The sequence below is a fragment of the Myotis yumanensis genome, unplaced genomic scaffold, assembly GCF_028538775.1.
Source record: "Myotis yumanensis isolate MYYU_CA2020_CCGP unplaced genomic scaffold, mMyoYum1.0.hap1 SCAF_3, whole genome shotgun sequence".
Lineage (NCBI taxonomy): Eukaryota > Metazoa > Chordata > Mammalia > Chiroptera > Vespertilionidae > Myotis > Myotis yumanensis.
The window spans coordinates 118,505,087-118,532,862 of NW_027223754.1; the positions used below are offsets into that span (position 1 = coordinate 118,505,087).

At 41.6% G+C, this 27,776-nt stretch overlaps 1 protein-coding gene across 6 annotated transcripts in view; it reads left to right on the top strand.

Annotated features, from left to right (window-relative positions):
- Positions 1–27,776, top strand: part of SPATA13 (spermatogenesis associated 13) — a 357,606-nt gene that overhangs the window by 229,164 nt on the left and 100,666 nt on the right. The window contains exon 2 of one of the 6 annotated variants that reach the window (XM_070409465.1): positions 24,847–25,047. The exons of 4 other annotated variants lie outside the window; for them this stretch is intronic. The gene's annotated coding sequence lies outside the window, so the exon portion shown is untranslated. Of the gene's footprint in view, positions 1–9,699; positions 9,732–24,846; positions 25,048–27,776 lie in introns of those variants that run through there. One more of the 6 variants, XM_070409467.1, reaches the window with a different exon arrangement.

Genomic DNA, 27,776 nt, shown 5'->3' on the forward strand with positions numbered 1-27,776 from the left:
TGGTGCAACTGAGCCATACCAGCTAGAGCCAAATTATTGGTTTTAACCTAATAGGCATCATTCTTTAAAGATTATATGATGCATTGTATTGAAGGTTTCTAATGATCTGAATTTAAGTTTCTCCAGAGAAACAGAAGATACATAGACAGATAGATAGTTGATAGATGATAGATAGATAGATAGATAGATAGATAGACAGATTTTAAGAAATTGAGTCATGCAGTTGTGAGGGCTGGGAAGTTCAGAATTTGCAGGCCAGCTTGGCAGGCTGAATTCTGGCAGGAGTTGATGTTGCAGTGTTGAATCCAAGGCTGTCTTGAGCCTTTAAATTCCTTCTTTGCTCTTAAGTCCTTCTACCGATTGGGTGAGGCCCACCCACATTATAGAGGGTAATCTGCTTTACTCAGAAGCTACTGACTGAATTGTTAATCGAATCTTAAAAATACCTTCACAGCAGCTCGTGTTTGACCAAGCAGCTGGGCACCATGGCTCAGCCAAGTTCACACATAAAATTAGCCACCACCTCCACCAATGAGGGAAGATGGCTGTTACAGTTTACTTGTGGATGTGGAGAAGTCACCTCTCCTCTCCCTGCTCACATGATGTACAGTGAATTATAAGATAAAACTGGGAAATTAGAAAGTTGGGGAGTAACCATAGGAAAAATTAGATGCCACACCAGCCATCAGACATTAACAGTGTGCTCAGGACAGGAGTTTAGGGTATTTTAGGCCCACTAGCTGGGGAGACATTACCTTTCAGATTTTCTCCGCCTCAGCTTTCTGGAAGGGAAAACACAGTATCATAATATAGCAGGTGCATTTATTTCCTGCGCAGAAAATGCAGGTTTAAGAGGGAAGCGTTCCGCAGGGCAGCTTTTTTGAAAATGGGCAGTAGCACTATTGAAAAAAATTTATCAAATTGATAGAAAAAGAGCGAAAGAAAGAAATCCTTACCCAGAGATAGGGTAGGAAAGAATCCTGCACTTGGCTTTTGTGTATTCTCGGGGAATTTTAAATGGCTATTTATCAAGAAAGCGATTTCACTTCTACAGTCTCACATGCTGGTTTAGTTAAAAGAGCCTCAGTATGGGCTAGAGGAGTAGGTGCGGGCTTATGCAAATGGAGCAGAATCAACAAAGAGCCTTTTATTCATCCCTTTCCTTTAGGAGTCTGTTCCAACAAACATCAAGTCCTGTGTATGACACTTTGGCAGGAAACTACTTTGTTCAAAAGCGTTGTTACCTGTACTATCACTGGTCATGCACTGCCAGGCACTCAGCGCCCATTAATTCTTTCACTGCAAGGAGCGGGGAAAGTAGCTGGCCAAACCACACCTTTTTTTCTGTTGCAGAATCATCCCTGCCCCAGTTCTCCGTGAGTCATTCCTAGAGTTCAGTGAAGTCTTCCATCCTCAGGTGCTGTTTGTCTGAGTAGTCCTAGTGCTCTCCAGTTCTCAGCTCGCTTTGTTAATATACAATCATTGCTCTGTATTTCTGCACCGTCCTCTTACACAAGTTTGGCAGGATGAGAAAAATAGCTAACCCTCTTCCTCACCGTGTGTTTATTTCGAAAGCCCTGGCATTTGATGTGATTTGATGTACCTCATCCAAGTAATGAAAGAACATTCTAAGTTAAAGTGATTTCTTAATTGTCAAATCAGTGGCCTTTTCTTGGTATTTCTTGATTCTCTGCAACCTTGACCATTGTTAATCTCCGTCTCCTTGAAACTCTGGCCACTGTGGCACCTGCTCTCCTAGTCTGCTTTTGTCCGGTCCATCCCTGTGCCAGCTCCTCTTCCTCCTCTGGCACTGACTGTAGGTGTTGGTTTCCAGCACTCTCTTTCTTCTTAACTCCAGCCATTCCCACTCGCCTTGTCCCCACTCACTCCGAATATCTTGTGTACACCTGTACCTCTTCTGAGCCAAGACCCGAAGTTCTATGACTATTAGTGGTTGGGTGGCTATCTTCTCACAAGGACTGAGTCCCCTGCCATAGACTCTACAGGACAGAGCTTGGGGTCAGGGTGGTGGAGAAGCAAAGGGAAGGTTTGATTGTAGGGGAGGGTGTCATGTGAGGCAGATCTTGACAATCTCATAGGATTTTGAGAGGCTAACATGGCAAGTAGAAAAATGGGAAAATGATAACAGGTCTTGGTGAGGACTAGCTCTGAGGTAGGCAGTGGCAGAGGAAGTGGATGTGAGGGAATGATTCCAAAGACCTGGTGATTGGGAGTGGAATAGGTGAGGACGTGGAGAGACATGGAGAAGTCCAGTATTCTCAAAGCTGTGGATGTGGATGACTGGGAGAATGGAGGCAATGTTAACAGAAGATGGTTTGAGGTTTTGTTTGTATTGGGGACAGCTGAGAAGCAGACTTGAACTTGGTTGGGTTTGAGTGCCACAGGTGAATCCTGGTGAAGGTGCTCCCCATCTGTTAGGAGAGTTAAGCCTTGGAGCTGAGAAGAATGGCCGATGGGAGTGGTTGGTCTCTCAGGCACAAGTAGTTGGAGGAAAGAGTTGCATTTGGAACCTTGAGGATGGGCAGAGAAATCAGGTGAAGAATAGAGATGAAGGAGTAACCAGATGAGAATGAGAAAATTCAGCTGACAGTGTCATTTCAGAAACCTAAAGAAGAATGCATCGTTTCAATGTCTGAGGCCACAGGGATGTTAGGTTTGATTTTTTTTTTTTTTTATGAGAAGAGTACATTCAATTTGGCACTGAGTGGTGCATTGGCAACAATAGCAAGAGCGGTTTCAAGAGTGTAGGGAGGCAGAAGCATGAGTAAAAATTTAGCTGCTCACTCATTCAGTGTACTACTGCACATCAGCTAGGTGCTGAAGCTACAATGCTGAAAAAGATCCACCTGGTCTTGTTTCTGGGTAGTGCACAGTAAAATAAGAAATCAGAGATGTGTCATACATTGAGGTAAGCCTAGAAGACAGGTTCTGAGGATTATAGAAACAAGAGGAGAAGCAGATATTTGAAAAGAGTTTGTAGAGGAGACTTATACTTTCAGTTGTTCAAGTTCCAGGTCCATCTTCCCATCTTTGCATATGTATTCCAGCAGACAAGTCCTTGATGGTACCTCATTCATCTTTGCTACCTCACAGTTACGTGAACTCTAGCAGCGTCACCCACACACACTAAGAGTCCTCACAGAACAGATTCTGGAGTGGTGAGACTATAGTTCTACATGGAGGGGCCTGAAATGCACATTGTGTCAGATGAGTGCCGACATATAAAATGATGTAAGTGTGCATTTACAGGTGCCCTGAACATTGCATCATCTAAAACCGATGGCTTTTTCTTTATCTTTTTTTTTTTTTAAAGTCCTCGCAGTTAATATTACCTTGAGATTTTTCTTTTCCTTATTGCTTGCAAGAGTAGGGCAGGGACTGGAGAGGAAAGTTCCTAGGCTCTTTGCAGGAGGAGGTGCACCTTTTTGGAAACGTTGGAGAAGCAGCCCTGGGGAGATGAGGGTTTTAAGTGGGTGGTAGAATGGGTGCTGTAGATACTTGCTGTAATTGGTTCCTGTGGACATTTGAGTAATCCGTGGACCATGGAAATGGATTACTGAGTCTTCATCTAAACTCCCCCCCTTTAAGTGACTTTTAAAGGATGATTGATTTACATCTTCTTGACCATTTTAGAACTATGGTCCTGCTCATAGCTGCATAGTCCATGTGTCACTGTGAGCTGGCTTGGTCTGCTGCATTAAGTTGGACGGATGAGGATTTCCCTTTCGAATACTAGTTTATTCTATGGCTGAATCACTTGTCCACTATTAAAAACTCTCCGTGCTTCAGTGTATGTGGAATCTTGTTTTCACCAGCAGGACATTATCAGCGATTTCATTTGTCCATATACAAGAGCTCACCATGGATTCCTTATCTGAAGGATGGTTGCAAAATGTTTGTTTATTGGAGGAAGAAGTAAAACAGTGCATAAGGCTGAATTGTGACTAAATTCATGAGAAGTGGACAATGCAGCTTTTTAAAAGTTTCCCCATTGCACCTTTATCCAGCCTCTGGCAACCACCACTGTACTTTCTGTCTCCATGGGTCTGTCTATTCTGTACATTTCACACCAGCGGAACCATATGACATGTGCCCTGTTGTGACTGGCTTCTTTCACTTAGGACAATATTTTCAAGGTTCATCCATGTGTAGCATGTATTAGTACTTTTTATGGCCAAGTAATATTCAAATCCATATTTGGTTTATCCCTGCATCAGTTGATAGATACTTGGTTTGTTTCTACTTTTTAACTATTAGCAATGATGTTACTATAAACATTCATGTACAAGTTTTTAAGTGGACGTATGTTTTCAATTCTCTTAGGAATTGCTGGGTTCTATGATAACTTTATATTTGATATTTTGAGGATTTGCCAAATTTTCCTCAAGTAGCTGTACCATTTACATCCCATGAGCGATGTAAGAGGCTTTTGACTTCTCCACATTCTTGTCCACACTTATTTAGAATGGTGTGGTATTGTAGCAAACTCCTAACTTCGTAGGCACTGATTACTAGTATTTTAAGATGCATTTTCTAGCATTTTGGTTTCTCTTTCTCTTGTTCCCAAGTAACTAATTTGTTGGTTTTGCCTGAATAACATCTAGTTTCACTTCCCTGGGGATAGAAGGGAGAAAAGAATGTGGAAGAGGTTCAGTTGGTTAATGTGGGTACATATTAACACCTGTTAAACAAGTTGGCTGGAAAGGTTTGAGGGAAAGGCCAAATGTGTTAGCTTACTTGATGTTTTGGATTAATGGCAAGTAGCCCTCTGTAGAACTGGGCAAATATATACTTTGTAAATTTTGTACTTTTAGTTATGAAAATATTGAAAACTAATTGATGACCAGTGTACAGGGAAAACTGCAACTTAATTCTCATGCATTTGTTTGCAGCTGAGTTTAATTCTTTGGTACCAAGAAATTCAATGAAAGTGATAGCATTGAACTTAATACAGTTTTCAAAACATCTAGGGCGTCTGGATAATTTTCCTAAGAGTTTCCTATGTTACTCAATTCTGATAAGGAGTGATCAGTACTTCCAGTATTTTCACTGAAGGCCTCGTAGTGATGGTGAGACAAAAGCATACTCCCAAACGGTAGAAGCTTAGCATGAAGAGGCCTGTTGCAAGAGAACGTTACTTGGAAGTGTAACACTGCAGTCTTTAACATTCACATGAATTTATATTGTATTTTATGATATTCACTAATAGATAACTATTAGTATTTATTTTAATATTAAATGAAGTCTTAAATTACATAACATTAAATAAAAATAGCTATTCCTTTCATAGCACAGTAAAAATACTTTCAATTCATGTAGAACAGATACAGATTTCTATTACCCTTTTCACATCATTCTTTCAGTCAATAAATGTTTATTGATCTCTGGATTAGGGCTATAAAAATATAAAGATGCTATCCATTCTCTTTAAGACCCTATTAGGTTCTTGAAGAAATAGCACCAAGATGTGATACAAGAAATCAAGTACAAGGCAGCATAAAATGAAAAAGAGGCAAGGATGCTGTGGAAGGAGATTTTTGGGCAGGCTGCTTGAATATTTGTGACTAAATCATTGAAAATGACAGTTTCACAGCTAGAAGGACCTGAGTTGTCCCGGTTCTTACACTTGCTGTATGAGTTTGGTTATGTGACTTACCCTTTCTAAGTATCACTTTGCTTCCCCCAATGATCATGCACAGGTAAGTTCATGCTGGAAATTTATAGAACTAGATTCGCTTTGAGAGGCAGTGTAGTATGGTAGAGAAGAGGACAGACTCTGTCATTATTAACTCAGGCCTTCTGTGTGGCCTTGGACCTCTCTGGAAATCTCTGGGACTCCGTCCTCATATGTAAAGTGAAGGTCATTGTAATTGCATATAAAGGGAAGACAAGAGCAATTAGACTGTTCCTGATTTTTTTACACGTGGGCATTTGATACGGAATTTGGAGAAGGAGTAGGGCAAGGAGAAAAAATTTAAAAGCTACAGCAGCTAAGTAGGTTTATGTAATATGCTTCAATATAATGTCAATGTAATATTAATATATGGGAAAACAAAAAGAGATAAAAAAGCTAGAAAGCACTTAGAGGCTAAAACAATAGAGTAGACAGAGGCTTTTGAGGATCACCATTATGGGGTATGATGTTTTTATAGTTAAGTAAAGATTGCAGTTCATCTTTAAAACAATTCTGGTTTCTTTGCTTATACACATGAACAGTCTATTACAGTGTCTGGCACTTAATGTTCATTAAATATATTATTTACTTTCTGAAAAAATGCAGATTAGTAGAATGATATATTTCAAGAGACAATATTAGGCATGGTTTCTAAATTAGACTAGACTATTAGATTGACTAGAAGAAGAGAATCAATTTAAGGAGAAGGTAGAGTTGAGTTTGAAATGAGCAACCAGCTGCCAGGTATGGGTGAGTAGTGATCAAATATATTGGAAAAGTAGAACATTTCAAAATCTTAACTTTGTGATAAAATTTTTGTTCTTTTGATTATTATTATTTTTCAGTCTTTTTAGAAAAGACCCATATTTAGAGGAGGATGTATGTCTTTAATTCTACTCTCCAAGACTCCTATAAACTGCTATATCTATGTTACTTGTATGATAAAATAGTTAAGTGTACAAAAATAGTGACAAAAATTGTGACAATATAGACTCACTAGAGGCCTGGTGCACTAATTTGTGCACGGGTGGGGTCCTTCAGCCGGGCCGATCAGGGCCTGTCTCACCCAGTCCTGATTGGGCTGATCAGGGCTGGGAGGTTGGCCGACTGGTTGGGAGAAGGGACCACGGGAGGTTGGCCGGCTGCGGGAGGTTGGCCGCGGAGCGCACTGACCACCAGGGAGCTGCTCCTGCATTAAGCGTCTGCCCCCTGGTTGTCAGTGCGCATCATAGCGACCGGTCGTTTGGTTGACTGGTCATAAAGATTGTTTAGGCTTGTATATATGTAGATAAGAAAGAAATTATAAAGATTGAAAGAGTAAATGGGACAATTGTGATTGAATATAGATTTCATACATCAAAGCCCTGTTTTTAAAATGTTAAGACGTGACTCTCTCCCAGATATTAGGTGATCATGTGTCAAAGATTGGTTTAGCTCACGAATGAGGGAGCCAGTAGGATTTTGTGGCTTGGTGCACAGAGCACTGAGGGAAAGAGCTTTATATACTCTATTAGGAAAGCCACACTGAAATGTTTGTTGAGTTAGAGACAAACTAGTTAACAAAACTGGTTAATTTCCTTTGGGACAATAAAACCATAATCTTTGCGGTTATCTTTTCTGCATGGCAGAAATTATTTGTATCGTACTGGACAAAAGTAATCTACAAATTAACCTATAATTTACCTCATATTAAGGTATGTTTTCCTAAAGAATGACATAATCTTTGGGTTGGACGCGTAAGACCTGCTATGGTGTGATATTGAATGAAAGGTGGCCATCCTTTGCCTCATTTCCATTTCTGGTTAATTCTTTAAAATGTATAGAGGGGCCATTAACACCACTGAAATGACTGGATGCCTGGGACTTTCCATTGGGTCCCTGTGTCACGCAGTGTACACAGTCTCCTGGAGCAGATTTTTGCCCTTGGCTTAAGTCCCACAGTAACATATATTTGGTTTCTTAAAAGCAGAGCTGTTGCTCTTCCAACAACTCACCTTCCCACCTTTCCTGTTGGCTCATTTTATTTCTAAACAGACCGTACTAAAAATGTCAGGTGCTTAAGGCCTCCTCCCTCCCCCATACAGACATAGACTCATAGAAACCCACTTTATAATAAAGCAGCAAACCTATTTCAGATACACATTGCTGGATGTTCCAGAATAAGATAAATAAGTCTAGCGGTCTTTGAACTCTTTGCCATTCAATCCTTGAGAGCCAGTTAATAAAATCACAAGAGTTGTCCCCTACTGCATTACTAGGTTTAGCCTGGGGTTATTATAGAGGTATCCCTTTTTTTCCCATGCTTTTTTTTATTGATTTGAGAGAGAGAGACATTCAGATAGACTGACATTGATGAGAGAGAGAAACATCCATTAGTTGCCTCCTGCACGCACCCTGACCTGAGACCAAATCCCCTGACCTTTTGGTGTATAGCATGGGCCGATGCTCCAACCAACTGAACCACACCAGCCAGGGCTACAGGTATTATTCTTATTCACTTTTGTGGCAACTTACATCAGTTTACTAAATAAGTGGTTTTGGACTTTAAAAGTGGATGTATGCTTAAGCAACTCCTGTACTTTTCCATGTATAAGACACCCCTCTCCCCTTTTCCAACCCCAAATTAAGAAATCAACATAATATAGAATACATTTTTATTTAGTAATTACTGCTCTCTTCTTCATCACTATTAGTTCCAGACATATCAATTTCTTCAAATTCTCTTATATCATTGCTGTCTTCTGAGTCTGTCTATATGTGAGATCATCCTCGTAAACTGGTGGTATTTTCTGAGCTAACTTTATTCGTGTTCTCATGGCCAACCCTTCTCTCCTCATGAAAGTGAAGCACCATTTTGCCTTTCCTGTAAAATCAGCAATGTTCATTTCGTTTGTAAACATTCTTGCCTGACATTGAATAAGCTTGGTTGACACACATAAGCCACTCTGGCACTGCTCCATAATCCAAGTCTTAAGCCTCTGCTCCAAGTTTGCCCATTTTACTGGTTTTCGTCTTAAGGCCTTCTTCTTTTTTGGCATCTTAAGGAGTTGTTCTTCCTGCTTTCTCCACTGTCTGATCGTACACTCAGTGGGAGGAGGTCCAAATTGTCTCTCTACAGCTCTATTGCCATGCTCTTTTGCATAGCTGATTACATTCAGTTTGAATTTTGCAGAGTAAAATTACTGGTATTTATCTTTTTATTTTTTGACATCTTTATGGGCTCAGAACACTCCAATTCCTGTTGCCTCTAAGCACTCTCCACATCTACCTCCAATTACAGCATCAGCTGATGTCAGTAACAATAAGGCTTGTGATTAGAGGAAGCCTGTTTGACAAGGTGTGGGCAGCTATGCACCTGCGCGGCTCCCTCCTCGGCTGACTTCCCTGTATAAGACGCCTCTCGATTTTCAGTCTAATAATTTTAGAAAAAAATAGCGTCTTATACATGGAAAAATACGGTAAGTAGGAGAGTTTTGTCTTATAGTCTCTCCTCTCCACTTTGTTCTGCAAAGCTCGGCTGTTGTGTGGCCGGCCTGTCCCACGTGTTATCATCAGGACATGGAAACCAAGGAAGTTTGTATCACTCAGCAAAATTAGAGAGCACCAGCAACAGCACGTTGCTAAGTGACAACCCCAGGGAGTCCGAGGTAGTGGTACCCCTTCCAAAAGGACCTGTTTTGCGCTTTATGTAAGGGTTGTATTTTTAGGATATGCATTATATATTTTCAGGATCATCTATAATAATAAAAGTGTAATATGCTAATTAGACTGGACGACCTTCCGAACTAAGCTGGAGCTGCGAGGGAAGCCCGAGTCCAGGGTGCCAGAGGGAAGCCAGTGCCTGCAGCGGGGGAAGGCAGGCCTACTCTTGCACGAAGTTTGTGTATCGGGCCTCTAGTAGAACTATGCAAATGGAGGAACCTCAGCCGTTATGCATCAGACCCCATTTCACCTCCAATCGGTGGCCCCAGCCACTGAGCCCTCCTGGGGTGGAAAGCCTGAACTTCGCTAGATGGCATGTTCTGTTTCTTTGATTGTAAGTGAATTCTCTGTCCCAGGATGAAAAATCACCCCGTTCTATTCACAGATTCTACCAGAGGGTGCACATCAGAATAAATCTGTACTCCTCTTTTCATAGAAAAGTCACTATGCTTCCTTCCCTAAACAGTGGTCTTTTTCAAGCTGAGTAGTTAGCATTCCAGAATCCTACAGTTTGTGAAAGGATATGGGTCTCCAAATTCACATTTTTCTCTGTTTCTTTTAAGATGCGGTGCTTAGAAGCATATAGATGACCCTAAATGAACAGGCCAGTGTATGGGTTTGGGGAGCAATGGGAGAGACTGCCTCTTTAGATCTCAGCTGGACTCCTATTGTTTGTGTGGACCTAAAGTATATTGGAATTTCTGATAGTCATGCGACAATGTCAGATCACATTGGCCATCTGGTTCACTACTTCTTTGGGTTCTTTTTGAAGTAAATTGCTTTTGTGTCAAGTATTCCCATCTAACCATGTATAGGTAAATTTTAACCTTATTTTTAAACCATAGCTGTGAATATTTATGGTGACTATAATAAACAACACCATTACTAATAAATGTTTTATCCAAGAGAAAGAACAGCATTGTAGTTATTAAGAGCCTAACACTGGAATTAGACTGTTTACAGATTCAAATCCTATCTCCTATGCGTGTGACTACATGACCTTGAGATAAGTCAATGTGATTGTGCCTGTAAGGTCCTTCTCATGCTCCGGACACATGGTCAGAGAACAAATGAGAGCTGTTATTATTATTCTCTTTGCCAGACTCCCACTGCGCTCTTCAGCAAGCATTATCCTATTTTACCCAACTACACCCGAGGAATACTCTTATCCCTCCTTTTCACATGCGGGAACTGAGGTCAGAGTAGTTATGTCATTTGTGCAGGGCTCTGTGGCTGCTGAGTGGTGCGGTGGGATTTGAACCCACATCTGTCTGATGCCATTTTTATTACATGTTATTTGTATTAGTATTTTCTGACCCATCCTTTTAAGACTAGACTATCTTTTTAAAAACTTGTATTAAATATTTAAGATATACAAAGAATATTTGTAACATATGAGTAAGTTCAAACATTATCAAATACCACATATGCACTACCTAACCTGAAATATAAAATGCCAGCAACATCTTTAATTGTCCCTCCCTGTCCTCAAGCCCTGCCAACCTCTCCCAAGAGGTAACATCATTGAATCTTAGGGTTATCACTTGTTAACTTTTCTTTTATTGGTTTTCCGCATACAAATATATTCCTAAGCAATGTTTTTCTTTATGTTACTGTCCAACAGAATAAGCAAAATGTATGAGATGTGACCAAAAAGCAGCTTTATTTTTTCCCATGCTTCCCTTAAATTAGCTCTGTCATTAGTTCTTCCCTCCCCTCAAAAACTCAGGCATGTCCCATGACTTTTTTTTAATCACTTTTGGGTCATAAAAATCTCACAATCACTTCAAGTTTAAAAAAACAAATGATCGTGTCTGCAATTCAAACGCTCAGTTCCATGTATTATTCAAGCTTTTTTAAAATTGAGGCCTTTGACATTGGCAAGGCAGGTCTCACGCCCTGTCCCCTTCCTGGAAGTATTGCAGGTATTCCAAGCCCAAGTTCTTTCATGTGAATTTTAAAATCAGCTGGTCAAGGTTACACATGTACGGAGTTTGGATTTGGATTGGAGGTATTTCTGAATCTCGATGATGTAATGATATTAGTTTTTCCATTATGTGAGTCATGTCAGCGTGATTATTAACACAAGGGGTGGGTTTCTGGGTACTTATCTGTACTGCGTACAGAGCTCCCACTATCGCTTGCCTGGCTATTCCACTTAGCTGTTTGCTTATTTAGATTGTAAATTAGTGTACGTTATTTTTTAGAGCAGTTTTAAGTTTACAGAAAAATTGATGGGAAAATAGAAAGTTCCCAAATACTACTACCCCCTGTGTATAATTCCCCCTGTTATTGACATCTTACAGTACATCAGTGTGGCACATTTATTACCAATGATGAGCCACTATTGATACATTATTATTAGCTAAAGTCCATAGTTTACTTTAGAGTTGGTTCACTGTTGGTGTTGGGCATTCTGTGGGTTTGGACAAATATATAATGACACATATCCACCATTATAGTATCATACAGAATAATTTCACTGCCCTAGAACATCTGCTATGCTCTGCTATGCATCTGCTATGCTCTGCCTTTTCATTCCTATACATGCCTTTGACCAGAATCGAACCTGGGACCCTTCAGTCCATAGGCCGATGCTCTATTCACTGAACCAAACCGGTTAGGGCTACCCCCTGATATTTTTACTGTCTCCATAGTTGTGCCTTTTCCAGAATGTCATATAGTTGGAATTATATAGTATGTAGCATTTTGGGGTTAGCTTTTTAAAAAATTTTCTTTCTTTAAATCTGAGGATTTTTTAAAATTGATTTTTAGAGAGAGTGGAAAGGAGAGGGAGAGACAGAGAAAGAAACATCAATGTGAAAGAGACACAGTGATGGGTTGCCTCATCTATGCACCCCAGCCAGGGTCGGGGATTGAGCCTGCACCACAGGTACATGCCCGCGACTGGAATCAAACACCAGGACTCTTCAGTCCACAGCCTGGTGCTCTATCCATTGAGCCAAACTAGAAAAATTTACTTTTTTTCACTAAGTAATATGCTTTTAAGTTTCCTCCATGTCTTTCCATGGCTTGAGAGCTCCTTTCTTTTTATTGCTGAGTAATGTTCCATTGTCTGGATGTACCACAGTTTATCCACTCACCTACTGAAGGACATCTTGGTAGTTTTCAAGTTTTGGCAATTATAAGTAAAGCTGCTATAAACATTTTAGCTATTTAGTGTTGGTCTCTCCTGTCCTCATTTGTAAAATGAGACATTGACCGGAAATCTTTATCGTTTCTAACACTCAAAAATCCCATTGGTGAAGAAACGAACTGATAGGAACCGGAAAAGGAAGATGGGTGACATTTTGAAGTCAGGCATAAATGGTCCCCCAGCGGAGGAGATGTGAGAGGGAGGGAGGAAGGAGGAAAAGGGTAGCTTTGAGGTGAAAAAGAGGCTTCAAATGAGAAGGACTGCGTGGAGCCGAGAGCATGAGCATAATGATTATTTGTTTTAAAACAAAAAGCAAAACTAAGAGCACAAACAGTGCAGCTGGAAGTGGGGGGCCAGGTGGCTGCAGTCTGGCTAGGAGAAGGTGGGAAGGTGACCCACAGGACCCAGTGGTGGAGTCCAGGACACTTGCTTGGTTTACCTAACGAGTTTGTCAAGCTATAACCAATTTGCATATGGATCTAGAAAGAAAAGATGGAAAAGTGGCAAACGTAGATGCCTGAATAATACTGTCAGCTTGAAACACTAGCAGCAACTAGGATTGGCTCTCGGGGACCCTCAGCACTCAGCGTCTGTCAGGGCCCTGGCGCTCTGCTCACAGTTCACGTGGGCCAGCTCCCAATATGAAGTCTAACTCCTGTGCTAAGTTAGACTTTATATTCTGAATCTGACGGGAAGGGAGGTGCATAGAGAACTCACCAGCCCTAGGAGCATTGCTTGTAGATGAGAAACGTTTCAACTTTTGGATCACATCCAGGATATATCCCAAAGATAATGTTAAAAAATATTTTTTTCAGTTTTATTCAGAAATAATTGACATACATGACTGAAGTTTAAGGTGTGTGGATGGCATGATGGTTTGACATAAGTTTAAGGTGTATGGATGGCATGATGGTTTGATTTAACATATATTGTGAAATGATTGCCACAGTAGGTTTAGTTAATATCCATTATCTCATATACATACAATAAAAAGAAAAGAGAGAAAAGTGGGGGGGAATTATCCTTGTGATGAGAGCTCAGGACGTACTCCTGACAACTTTCCTATTGACTGTATGGCCGTGTTGGCTGTTGTTAGCCTCCTGTGCAGTACATCCCTAGTACTTACCAAAGGTCATTTCGTTGGAGAGCTCCTGGTTGTTGGCTGTGGAAGGCCTCACTTTGTGACTGATCGATACAAGTCACGGGAACCAGGTTTTCTCTTCTAATGTAGGCTTGTGCCATGGAGAAAAGCTGATGTCCAAACAGGCGAATACTAAGAAGTCAAAAGGTTCGTTTCCAAGGCCCTAAAAAGAGTGTTAGAAAAATCACCGAGAGAGATCTTTCCTGAGGCTGTTGGTGATGAGGCTAGAAGAGTTGTGAGGTGTGCTACAGGTTTTTCTGAGGTGAGGTTTGGGACCTATACTGTGGCTCTTTTGACTGAAATTCATTACCTGGACGCTTTACCTTGAATTATGTGATCTGTTGTCTAAATGCTCTTCACAATGTTTATTAGACTATTCACATGGAAATTATGATTCATTATATATTTTTTAGTGCTTTACTGATATAAAATATAATTTACTCACTTCAGTTGTACAATTCATTCATTTTTAATAAATTTACAGAGTTCTGCAACCATCTAATTTTGGAACATTTCCATCATCCAAAAAGGAAACCTCATGGCCACATGTAGGCACTGCTGTTTCCTCCCTCGGCCCCCGAAACCACTCCTCCACCCTCTGTCTCCATAGACTTGCCTTTTCTAGACATCTCGTTACGTCACTGGAATCATATAGTATGTGGTTTTCCTGGCTATTTTCTTTCACTTGCCTCTTTAAGGTTTCACTTAGCTTTTGAGGATTATCCATGTTGTGGCAATATTTATTTTTATATAATTAGAACTAGAAGCCCAGTGCATGAAATTTGCCTCTTTCTAGTTGCCTCTTTCCAAGCTCCCCCTCAGCCCAGCCTGCACCCTCTCCAATCTGGGACCCCTCGGGGGATGTCCGACTGCTGGATTAGGCCCGATCCCTGTGGGTCTGCTGGCTCCCAACTGCTTGCCTGCCTGCCTGATTGCCCCTAACCGCTTCTGCCTGCCAGCCTGCTCACCCCCTAACTACTCCCCTGCTAGCCCGATTGCCCCCAACTGCCCTCCCCTGCCAGCCTGGTCACCCCCAACTGCCCTCCCCTGCAGGCCTGGTCACCCATAACTGCCCTCTCCTGCCGGCCATCTTGTGGTGGCCATCTTGTGACCACATGGGGGTGGCCATCTTGTGCAAGGGTGTGATGGTCAATTTGCATATTACCTCTTTATTATATAGGATAAATGACTATAATACTTGACTCCTGTTTTCTTTGATACATCTGAGTGTATTATTATACTTGCTTTTAAAAGATAATAGATAAGGATACAATTTTGAGTGCATTTGTGAGTTTGTTTTAAATTCTTCTGGGACCTAATTCAGAAGGATGTTTATAACCTCATTGTGTAGAAAAGTTAGATCTTCCTGTGACTGGGGCCCCACGCCTGCTTTTGATGGGAAGCTGCTCAGCACCAGTGCATAGGCAGCCCAGCAGCCATAAGTATTTTGCCCATGATCAAAAAGGGCACTTGGTCCCACAGAGGACAGCATATTCTTGAGACTAGCCTGGGGACAGAGGTCTGCTTGAGCACTTTCTCATCTGCACCAGAGCTGGGCAGAGCACCAGCCAGCACAGCCCGTGGACCCCCAGGGCTGGTTTCAGTGAATACCCAAATTTCCTATTTTTTAGCTTCACCTCTACTTTGAGGTACAACATTAGAATGCTCCTGTGACGTTTTGTGTGTGTGCAAATTGAGGAAGAACATTAAAATTGAGGTTTAATACCTGAAGGGAGTAGGAGGAAGATTCTTATATAATAATAGATAATAGGTCCAATATTCCTGTTCAGAAGACATAGGTAGAAAAAAGTGATAACTCTCTCATTAGGTGGGTTTTTTCCTTTTGTTCTGATTTTCCACTTACATTTCTTATTATTTAAGAAAAGAAATTTTCACTCAGCAAAAGATAGCAAAGCACTCACAGGAGATCAGAATAATGTTATAAACACCACTTATTTTGTGACATACAGAATGGTGTAAAGCCGAAGCATTCCACATGCGTGTCCAGGTTGGCGGTGGAGTAGTTGATAGGAAATAGTAAAACCTAACTGAGGAAGTAAGAAATAGCTCCTAAAATTGTGCTGTGATTGTTATTATGTGAAGGTTTCTGAAGAACAGATCTTTCTAGTTGCCTCTTTCCAAGCTCCCCTACAGCCAAGTATAAAGACCGTTTTATAGAGGATGTAAATTAGTGCTGCCTGGGAAACCACCACTTCACAGAAAAGGAAGAAATACCAGCTGTAGCACTTCAGCTTTTTTCATGTCTCTGCTCTAAATTCCACAAAAAGAAGCCCCAAACGCACTAGCTGTATTCCATAAAGTCTGTTTTGATGACTGGTTAGTTAGGTGGGTATCAAGTCAAGTAAAGGGACAGAACTGTTGTGGCCTTTCACATTGTCCCCTTAAGCATCACTGCTGAGGATTAGACATGTATGTATGTCATGTGTAGATGGGAAGTTCCACATGTGAATCGAGAGAGTGTGACTTTAGTAATATGTGGACTTCCCTTCATTTCATGGCTGATTCCTGAAGGCAAGAATTGGGATTGGGGTTTTTCCGTGGCTTGGGCCCTCCAATTCTCAGATTTCTCATTTCTCTTTTTTCTTGGTGGATACGTGGGAAAAGAAGTGATAAAAACTTTCTTTGATATTATAAAATACAAGTAATTCACAAAAGAATTTGGTAGTGTTCCCCACAGATAGATAAGTTTCCTTTATAGACATCCATATCTAACCTTTAAAAAGGGCCCCCCCATCAAATATTTATTGAGCTGCTGTTAGGTGCCACACACACACACACACACGCACACACGCACACACAGGGTGGGGCAAATACAGTTGTTCATATGAAAAATAATACAGTAATTAGTAAATAATAATACAAGATTAGACTGTTTTGCATACTCATAACTGTAAACCTATTTCTACCCCACCCTGTATGTATGCTATATGACTAAGGATGACTAAGACTTGTCCCATCTTCAAGGAGTTTGTATTGGTTGGGGGTGCAATAGTCACGCACAAACATCACTTTACATATGGGTGTGTGTTAGATGCAGACTTGCACAGCTTCATGGTTCAGCACAGGTCTTGTCACTTTGGGGAAACCATTTCACTTCCTTAGCTGAACCTCATAGGTGATGGTGGCAGCAGGCAGATCACAGAGGGCCTTGTGTAGACTAATGGCCAGGACCTGCTATCCATCAGGCACTGGTGCAGGAATAACATTATTGAGTCCTTACTGCAGTTCTTTAAGGTCTCTGGTGCCATCACCTCACTGTACAGACAAAAAATCCGAGGGAGCTTTGTGCTCAGGGATATTTAAAACTTTAGGATAACTATGAGTCTTCCTGAATCATGCATTTTGGAAAATTTAAAGTAGTTTAACTGATAAATTATTAAAAACACTATGGTTTTTAATTATTTAATTTTCACATTTTTAGCAAGAACATTTTTTGTAGTAAAATATACATATAAAAATTAGCACTTCTAACCATTTTTAGGGTTACAATTTGGTGGCATTAAGTTGCACATTTCCATTGTTGTGCAGGCATCACCACCATCCATCTATAACTTTACTATCTTCCCAAACTGAGACTCTGTACCCCCAGCCCTTTCACTTTTTATATCTATGAGTTTGACTACTTTGGATGCCTTATATAAGTGGAATCGTACAGTATTTGGCCTTTTCTGACTTATTTCACTCAACATAATGTCCTCAAGGTTCATCTATGTGGTAGCATATTGCAGAATCTTCTTCCTTTTAAAGGCTGAATAATATTCCATTGTATTCATATATCACATTTTCTTTATCCATTCATCAGTTGATGGTTATTTGGGTTGTTTTTACCTTTAGCTATTGTGAATAATGCTGCTATGAACATGGGTATACAGATATCTCTTCAAGACCCTGCTTTCAGTTATTTTGAGTATATATCCAGAAATTTAATTGCTGGGTCATATGGTAATTCTGTGTTTAAATTTTTGAGGGATTTCCATACTGTTTTCTCTAATGGCTGCACAATTTTACATTCCTACCAACAATGCAAAAGACTTCCAATTTCTCCACATTCTAGCCAACACTTGGTATGTATTTATGTATTTTCTGTCTTTTAGATAATAACTGTCTTTAATGGGTGTGACATGGAAAGCATTGTTTGTTTGTTTTTTATAAAAACAAACCTTATGAAAAGAATGCCAAATTTGTATAACTTGCAAGTTAAATATTGGAACTTTAAACTTCCTGCTTTCAATAACCTGCTACCTCAGCCTTTCCCCAAGGTGTGAACTGGTTCTCCTGAGCCACCAGGAGAGGTGGCTGCAGTGGGTTAAGAGCTCAGGAGTCTAGCCAGATTGCCTGGTGCAGATGCTGGCTCCATCCTTTCTCCTATGTGCTCTTAGGGCCCAACCTCAGATTTTGCATCTGTGAAATGGGTGTAATAATTTAGGGTGGTTATGAGTGCTGAGAATACTGGGTATATAGACTCTCTATATATATACCTCTTATCGATAGTACTGTCAAAAGTAATTCAGAGAAGTTTGAGTAGCACTGTCTGACAAGGAGATCTTGAAGAGCTTTCAGCTGGGAAGTGACAAGCCTTGTTCTTATTGGCTGCCAACAACTTTGAGAGTGGATTTTCTTTGTCAGCAAGCTGGAGAAAGGTGGGGCTCAGATTGCTGTTTAAAATCAAAGACCTAGTGAGAGAACTGGGAGGAAGCAACTTTATACCAGTGACTACCTGGAATGGGGTTCAGTTCCCACACATGTGTTTCATATTCCTTTTGGTTACATGATGCACAGTGGTTCCAATTTGATTGTTCTCCTGTGGAATAAAACACAGAATATAGCACCTGCCCAAGAAAGACTGGTATTAAAAGCCCAATTCCATCATCTCCCAGTGCTGCAGGTTCCAGGGAGGCAGTATCAATAGAGCCCAGTTCTTAGATGTCTGGATGGCCGTCTCACTGACTCTTCTCAATGAGCTGCTTCATGTCTATCAGCCAGGAAAGGCCTGATTGGGGTGGAGCACATTCCAGATGGATCTGTTGCTGCCAGTAGTGTTAACCCTTCAGGCCAGAGGGCCCGCAGACTTTCTCAGTTTGTGAGCCCTGGTGCCTCAGTAAGTCTCTTATGAGCCTCTAAGCCAAAAGAAATACCTAATTAGATATTTTATTAAGTAGTTTTTAAAAAATATGTCTTTAAAAAAATAATTTTATTGATTTCAGAGAGGAAGGGAGGAGGAGAGAGGGATAGAAACATCACTGATGAGAGAGTATCCTTGATTGGCTGCCTCCTACATGCCCCCTACTAGGGATTGAGCCCACAACCCGGGCATGTACCCTGACCGGGAATCAAACCATGACCTCCTGGTTCATAGGTTGACACTCAATCACTGAGCCACACTGGCCGGGCTTTATTAAGTAGTTTTAATGAACTGTCTGAAAAGGGATTTTTCTAATTGCAGAGAAAAGGAAGAAAGTTGAGAAAAGCTTTGCTTCTTCAGAAATCAGTGTGCCCAGTTTAATTTGTTCCAAGTGGAAGTCTCGAGAGATGACTATTCACTCCATTGAAGAATGGATATAGTTGTTTTTTTTTAACTGAAAGTTTTACAAAATTATGTAGAAAACACAACATTCCTGGAAAATAGGAATCTCTGTGCATGTTTTTGTTGTCTCTGGACATGATTGTGATGTCCTGTAGAACAGGCCCTGTCCAGCGTCGTTTCCTGGGCCCGTGGCAGTACTGGTAAGCTCAGCACATAGGCAGGGATCCATTTTAACAGTGACACAGTTAGAAATGGCGCTGCCAACTTAGATAGTTAAACTATACTTAGGATCAAGAGGATTGTAGGAATTCAGCTTGAAAACACCATGTGATCACAATAATATCAACAGTGAGTGTTGTAAAGGACCCATTCATTCCTGTTTCTTAAGCGCAGTTATACTTTTGCTGTCTCAAGTGGACAGAGGTATAAGACTTCATTTAATTTTTAATTTTAAAAGGTCAGTGTTTTAGTCATACTTACAGTGTGGGGTGAGGGAATTGAAGATGAAAAGATATTTCTTGCCAAAGTTATTTGATAAAGTGAAAAGAGGCTGCTTGTCATGAGGGGCCCACATCAGCTCCATGCTCTTGGAGCTCCAGGAGCTGACCTGAATGACAGGTATGCAGCTCCACCCTGCATGGCTCTTCCCTTTCGGGTCCCTCTTCCAGACTGCTGTGCCTAAGAGGTGCTTTTCAGGCCTTTGCACCAGCCTGTCCCCTCTAGTGCTAATCACTTTCCAAAGTGACAGGATAACCTCGGATCTGTGTCTCAAGCCAGACCTCGTTTTCCATCTCCAGGTCCAGTGTAATCCATTGCTGCCTCTGGGACATGATGTAAAGTCAGTATATTTAAATTAGAACTCCTCATCGTCCTTCTCTATCTGCTCCTCTCTGGGCTTCGGTAGTTCATCCCAGTTTGACCCAACCTGTCACCTAGAGTCACACCCGTCTCTTTTGTCTTCCTCCATCTTCCCTCTCCCTCACCCCACACATCCAGTTGGTCAGCAGGCCCATGCTGGCTGTATCTCCCATCACCTCTCCGCATCTCATAGCCACCTTGCGAATCCAGGCTACCATTGTCTGGATCTGGCAGTTGAGGGTTGTGGCGGCCTCGTAATTGCCTCTGCTGCCTCTAGTGTTGCTGCCTTTGGGCACTCTGACCCTTAGGAAAAACCTTAAAACCCTTACCATGGCTTATAAGGTCCTAGCCTCTCCCTGCCCACTGTCCTCCAGTTAGGTCTCTACCCCAGGCTCTTAGTACCCCCACCTTTCATTATTTTTTAGGTCCTAGTGCTAATGTCACTTCCCGAAAAAGGCCTACTGAGGTATCATAACAATACAGACTTCATTACAATTTCTTCTTTAATTATATATCTTTTCCCCCTTGGCTAAAGGTCTGTGATGGCTGAGATCATGTCTGCAGTTCATCATTCTATTCCTAGGCTCTACCCCAACACCAGTCAAGCAGGAGGAACTGAGGAAACATTTGTTCAATGAATGAATGAATGAATGAATGAACAAATGAACAAATGATGCCTCATATGAGGTTCTTTCTTGTTAAAAGATGAAGTTTTGAAACAAGTCACAGGAACTTCATTTCAATCAATGAATGTTTCTTTCTAACTTACATTTACTCAAATGATGACAGTCTGATGTGACTTTGTAGGTGTTCTTACCTGCACATGGCCCTCTCTGCTTATGCAACCAGAGGCAACTGAGGCAGTGATTATTGACAAACCACCAGCCTTTCGTCAGAACAGTTAATCTAGGAGGACCTATTGGGACCTATAGAGTTGATTAACATATCATCATAGTTCTGAAATTATAATTGAAAGGAATTGAACTAGCAAACTTTGGCAGTTTTTTGGGGGGGGGGGGAGTGTGAAGCAGGTTTGTTTTTTATATGAAATTTGAATGCAGTTAAATTGGTCACTTTGGAGCACTCTGTTGAACAGCTACTTTGCCATATCTTGAAAAAACATGAAAGGTGGGCTTTGTTTGCTGGAGGGGCAGGCTTAGACTCACAGCTCTGCCATTCCTGTCCCTGAGCCCTGGAATCACTGCCATTGGGAACACAGCAAACGGCAGTCAAACAAGGCCTGCATGGCTTTGCCTTATCTCTACAGTATTCAGGACGTGCTTGGACCAAGAAATGGGAGGATGATGGCCCAGAGGCAGAAGTGACCTTGCATAATGGAACACTGTGGGGGGTGAGAGGGCAAGCGGAAGGCTGAGGGCAGCTCAGGAGGATGAGAGGAAAGAAAGGAAGGTTAGAAGATGCCAGAGCTCAAGGCATCTATTTCCAAATACTGCGGAGGGTCTTTGTCATACCAGAAAGGGGAAAATGCTCTTCTTCCTCTGCTACCATAGGAACCCCTAAGCCAAAGAAATCAGGTTCATCTTATTAACTACTATTATCAGTTTAGTTTTTGATCATTACTTACTATTAGTAACATTCATTTGCATTATGGATTAAGTAGCATTGGGCAAATAACATGAGAATCTTACAGGGCAATGTATTTCACATTCTGAACAATTGACTTTTAGAGTACTACTTGTCAAAATTTTGAGACCTCTGTTATTTATAACTCACAGGATTGAAAAGAGTCCTAGGGTATATATTACCCATATGAGTAGAGAAAAAATAGAGCTGAAGAAAAATGAAATAATGGCATTTAATATATATTTAGTTTCAGAGGCCATATTCCCTCCCATCCAAATGCAGACATTCCTTTGCTGGCCCCTCACCCTGCAGACTGTGCAGAGTCTCCATCCAGCAGTGACCCTTGAACTGTCAGGATGGCTCTAGGGAGGGAATGTGCTTCCACCTGCTAGTCACACAGCCGTGGCCTGTGCACGTGGGCACCTTCTGCACCCTCACAGGCTGCATGGGACGTGTGGCTTTTGCATAAGTCCAAATGCATATCTAATAAGCTTAAATCCATTAAATTTCCAATCGAGTATTTCACTTATTTTTGATCTAGAAATTGTGATGTAAAATTTCATTTTCTATTAACCCGTAACCATAAAGTTTACACTTTAAAAAGAAAGGTGTCATGCTGTGAGCATAATTAATATTTCAATGAGAATATTGTTTATAGTACATTTGCTTCTTATAACCACCCTTTGAAATACTCTCAGAGAAGTGTTAGGATCACATTGAGAAATCTGAGGTCAAGGATGGGGTGTGACTGGTCCAGGTTTCCAAAGCTAGTAAAAGGCAAAGTAAGACCCTGGCTCAGGAGTTCTGAGCCTCAGCTGACATCCTTTCTCCTTCACCGAACCCGCCTTAAGCTGTCACTCTGAGGCTTGGCCTTACTAAGAGGGACGCTCTCCTAGTCTTGTCTGGTCATCATGGGTTCTTGGCGGCTGCTCTCTCAGAAAGCAAATCTGATTCTTTTCTTAATTGCCTGGGGACTTGCCTTTTATAGGCTGTTGCCTCATAGGAGGGGTCCCCTGGCTCATCTTGCCCTTACTCTTTTGCAACAGCATGGATGGATCTGGAGAACATTGTGCTAATTGGATAAGCCAGTCAGAGAAAGAGAAGTACCATATGATTTTACTCATATGTGGAATCTAGTGAACAAAATAAAGTAACAAACAAAATGGAAACAGACTCATAAGTAGAGAACAGACTGACAGCTGTCAGAGGGAAGGGGAGTTGTAGGACTGGTGAGAAGGTGAAGGGATTAAGCAAAAAAACAAACAAACAAAAGACTTATAGATATAGACAACAGTGTGGTGATTACCAGAGGGAAAGGAGGATGGCGGAAGGTAGAAGAAGGAATAGGAGGGATAAATGATGATGCAAGGAGACTTGACTTGGGGTGGTGAACACACATACAATATACAGATGAGTAAATGTACAATTATAGAATTGTACATTTGAAACCTATATAGTTTTTATTAACCAATTTCACCCCAATATATTCATTTAAAAAATTGGGTCATTGTGTTATTGAGTTTGAGAGTTCTTGATATATTCTGGATGCAAAAAATAAACTTTTTTTTAGTTTCAAGATATTAAAGTCTTTATTCTGTTTTTGTTTTTTTCCCCTCTATAGCAGTAGGTGATTTTTTGTTGTTAAGAGAGAGAGGAAGGGAGAGGGAAGAGAGAGATAAACGTCCTGGATTGGTTGCCTTCTGCAGGCCCCCTACTAGGGATCGAACCAGCAACCCTTCCGTGCACAGGATGACATTCAACCAACTGAGCCACACTGGCCAAGGCAGTTTTTATTTTTCTGTAGTTTTTTTGTATTTTTTTTTCTACCACATAAACTAAACTGGCTTTGAACTTTTCACAAAAAACAGAATATAGTATTTCTTTCATTTCAGGCCACACCAAATATCTGAAACATTATTATGCTATGTGTCGAAGGAGCCATGTCGGTAGGATTACTGCCAGGGTATTCCTGAGTTGGATGCTCCTGTCATGTTCTGCTAAGCATTGGAACCTCTGGCTTCTGAGAGCCAGAACCATGTCAGGTGAATGATGTGTCCAAATTCTGGCCAGGTCTCCTCAGTGGAGGCACCATGCTGGAGGTTTGGATGAGGTTGATGGGCTGTGAGCCACAGGTTAACAGTGGCAGGTGTGACTGGGAAGAAAGTCAGAGGGAAATGGGAGGGAAGGAAAATGCCCCTGGGGGCATTTGGAGGGGTATAGTGTCTGAGGGATAAAGTTTGTCGCTTCCATGCCTGCCCCCCTGGAAGGCAGTGGATTGATAGAGAGAGTAGATCATGACAGTCCCCACTAGTGGCTGTGTCCACAGAATGGGTATTATTGATTTCTGCTGCAATGAGGCCCTTTGCACAGCACCCAGAACTGGGCCCTTCCCCATAGCAGGTTCCCTAAACGAATAAGCCAAGTGATGATGGAGGGGGTCATGTGGTCTCATGGAAGCTTCTGGCCACAAATCTTTGTGTGTAGAAAGAATGGTAAAAGAGAAAACTCCAGCTCTAGCCAGTTTAACTCTGGATACAGCATCAGCCCATGGACTAAAGGGTCCCAGGTTCGATTCATGTCAAGGGCACACATCTTGGTTGCAGGCTTGATCCCCGGCCCTGGTCGGGCGCGTGCAGGAGGCAGCCAATCGATGTGTCTCTCTCACATAGATGTTTTTCTCTCTCTGTCTCTCCCTCTCCCTTCCACTCTCTCTAAAAATCAATGGAAAATATCCTCAGATGAGGATTAACAACAAAAAAAGAAAACTCCAAAGAAGTTGCTGAGGAGCCTCCTGATTTGCTAGAGAGCCCCCCCTTTTTAAAAATATATTTTATTGATTTTTTACAGAGGGGAAGGGAGAGGGATAGAGAGTTAGAAACATCGATGAGAGAGAAACATTGATCAGCTGCCTCCTGCACACCTCCCACTGGGGATGTGCCCGCAACCCAGGTACATGCCCTTGATGGGAATCGAACCTGGGACCTCTCAGTCCGCAGGCCGACACTCTATCCACTGAGCCAAACAGGTTAGGGCGTGAGCCCCTTTTTGAAGGACAAATTAATGCAGAAAAATAGGCACCTACAGCAAAAGCCTGAGAAACAGGCAACGTTATTCTCCACTCTAAATTTCCCTCACCAGGATTCTGCTCCCCTGCCCTCTTTCAGGTTTCCTTCGTCGTTGCGCCAGCTTGCTTTCCTGAGCCATGGGAGAGTGTGAGAATGCGGCTTCCTAATGCGCAGCAGGAAGTTTTCTTTATGTTTCATGTCCCCTGAGGATGGCTCATCATAATGGCCTGTTCCTCTAACAAAGTGGCCACACATCAGCCCCTGCCAGCCTGCCAGCAGTCCCCAGGGCAGAGATATGAGGTAGGGGACCTCGGCTCAGGAACAACAGCTCAGTCTCCACTGGCTTTGTTCATTGGTGGCGTCATCCCACATTGCTATCCACTGTCTCCTAAAGGGGTGGCTGTGCCAAGAGGCGTGAAGGGCTGACAGGAAACAATATCCAAATGTCAGTTCAATTAGAAAACAATTTAAATTAGACAATATAAGGCATTTCAGCACCTGCTTAATGTGAACCACAATTTGAGGTTGTGGGATACCTAATTGAGCAGAACAGGGGAAATGCATTTTCTGGACCTCTGTTTAGCAATGGCAGAATGGGCTGCTATGACATTCCCTAAATTCAGACCTAATTGGTTCCTGGATAGAAAGTGTGCCAAAAGTTGATCTTGTTTTCTCAAAATGCAGTGTTATGAATTGGGGTTATATGCTTAGAAACAAATTTTATGCAAAGAAAACAAAACGAACTTGAGCAGTAAAATCGATGCAGAGAAATACAACACAAATATATACTCTTCTAGACAGTTTACATGTTTAATCAAAAGCTGGATACACAAGCCACACAGATCCTTTGCCGGGTTTTTCTGTGCAGCCTGCACCGCGTGCCTTACTTAGACCCTGAGCCCAATAATGCATAGCGCCCGATCCTGCTAAATCTGCCTCTAGCAAGCAGAAACATTGTTTTTGCTCCAGTGACCTTCAAAGTGCCTTCAAGATTAGGGCCATCCATCTGGAAAACTTCCTTTGCTCTGAATGGTAAGTGCAGGGGAGGCACAGTTTCTCTGGTAACATCATATTTGGCATCGGCTGCAGGCATTAGGTAGTCGCCCTAACCGCGAACTTTGGTAGTTACTGCACAATCTTATTTACCATGAGAAACATGGTGGGCGGGGAATGAGGACTAGCTGTCTTCAGACTTTTCATTGGCAGTGACTCCTGAAGTGTTCCAAGGCTCTTTCTACCCCAGTGGTTAAATTGGAGTGGAGAAGGGGAAGTTCAGGGGCTGGAATTTTGTTGAGCCTTGGGGTAATGGCAGGCAAGTACAGTGTAGAGAATCATGCTGTTGCTCAGACCCAGACCTACCCTGGCATGTCTTGCTAGACCTGCCTGATCCCCAGCTTTGGTCTAAGGCCTGCCTTTGCAAATCCTCATTTTTCTCTACCTACACTGCCTCATATATTGGCAAGGCAAACTTCCATTCCATTGGGAAACCCCATCCTCATCCACAGGAATGTGGCTTAGCCTAGTAACCCACATAGGGCAAGCCAAGACAATCATATACTTGTATAAAATTTACACCTTTCCCAAAGATGCAGTGATTCAGTCTCATCCACAGTTAAGTTTTTATGTATACTTTCAATTTGCAAACACTGCACTTAAGTGATTAGCTATTTAAATGAAGCCAGAGCTACTGGCTCTTTTGAAGTATGCTCCCCATCCTTTTTTTTTAATTTTTTTAATTTTTTATTTTTTTAATTAAATTTTTATTGTTCAGATTACATTTGTTCCTCTTCCCCCCCCCCCCCCCCCATAACTCCCCTCCTTCCAGTTCCCGCCCCACCCTCCGCCCTCACTCCCCACCCACTGTCCTCATCCATAGGTGCACGATTTTTGTCCAGTCTCTTCCCGAATCTCCCATTCCCCTTTCCCCCCCAAGAATAGTCAGTCCATTCCCTTTCTATGTCCCTGATTCATTATAATCACCAGTTCATTCTGTACATCAGATTATTTATTCACTTGATTCTTAGATTCACTTGTTGATAGATGCATGTTTGTTGTTCACAATTTGTATCTTTACCTTTTTCTTCTTCCTCTTCTTAAAGGATACCTTTCAGTATTTCGTATAATACTGGTTTAGTGGTGATGAAGTCCTTTAGCTTTTCCTTATCTGTGAAGCTCTTTATCTGACCTTCAATTCTGAATGATAGCTTTGCTGGATAAAGTAATCTTGGTTGTAGGTTCTTGGTATTCATCACTTTGAATATTTCTTGCCATTCCCTTCTGGCCTGCAAAGTTTCTGTTGAGAAATCAGCTGACAGTCGTATGGGTATTCCCTTGTAGGTAATTGAGTCTCTTTCTCTTGCTGCTTTTAAGATTCTCTCTTTGTCTTTTGCTCTTGGCATTTTAATGATGATGTGTCTTGGTGTGGTCGTCTTTGGATTCCTTTTGTTTGGGGTTGTCTGTGCTTCTTGGACCTGTAAGTCCATTTCTTTCACCAGGTGGGGGAAGTTTTCTGCCATTATTTCTTCAAATAGGTTTTCAATATCTTGCTGTCTCTCATCTTCTGGCACTCCTATAATTCTGATATTAGTCCGCTTGAAGCTGTCCCAGAGGCTCCTTACACTATCTTCACACTTTCGGATTCTTTTTTCATTTTGCTTTTCCAGTTGGGTGTTTTTTGCTTCTTCGAATTTAAAATCTTTGGTTTGATTCTTGTGCTCCTCTGGTCTGCTATTGGGTATAATATTCTTTATTTCAGTCCGTGTATGCTTACTTTCTAATTTCTTTATCATAGCATCAAGGGTCTCATTAGTTTTCGTGAGGCTCTCCTCAAGTTTATTGCAAGCCCTCAAAATTGCGATTTTTAGCTCCATATCCTCCATTTCTGTCATGTTTTTTTGTCTCCGCATCTTTTATGCTTTCTTGGTGCACCCCCTTGTGGTCTCTGTGCGCAGTCTTGTTCTAGTTAAGCCTTAATTGTTGTAGTTAATACTAGAGGGATTTGACCACCAGGCCGACTGGCTGTGAGAATC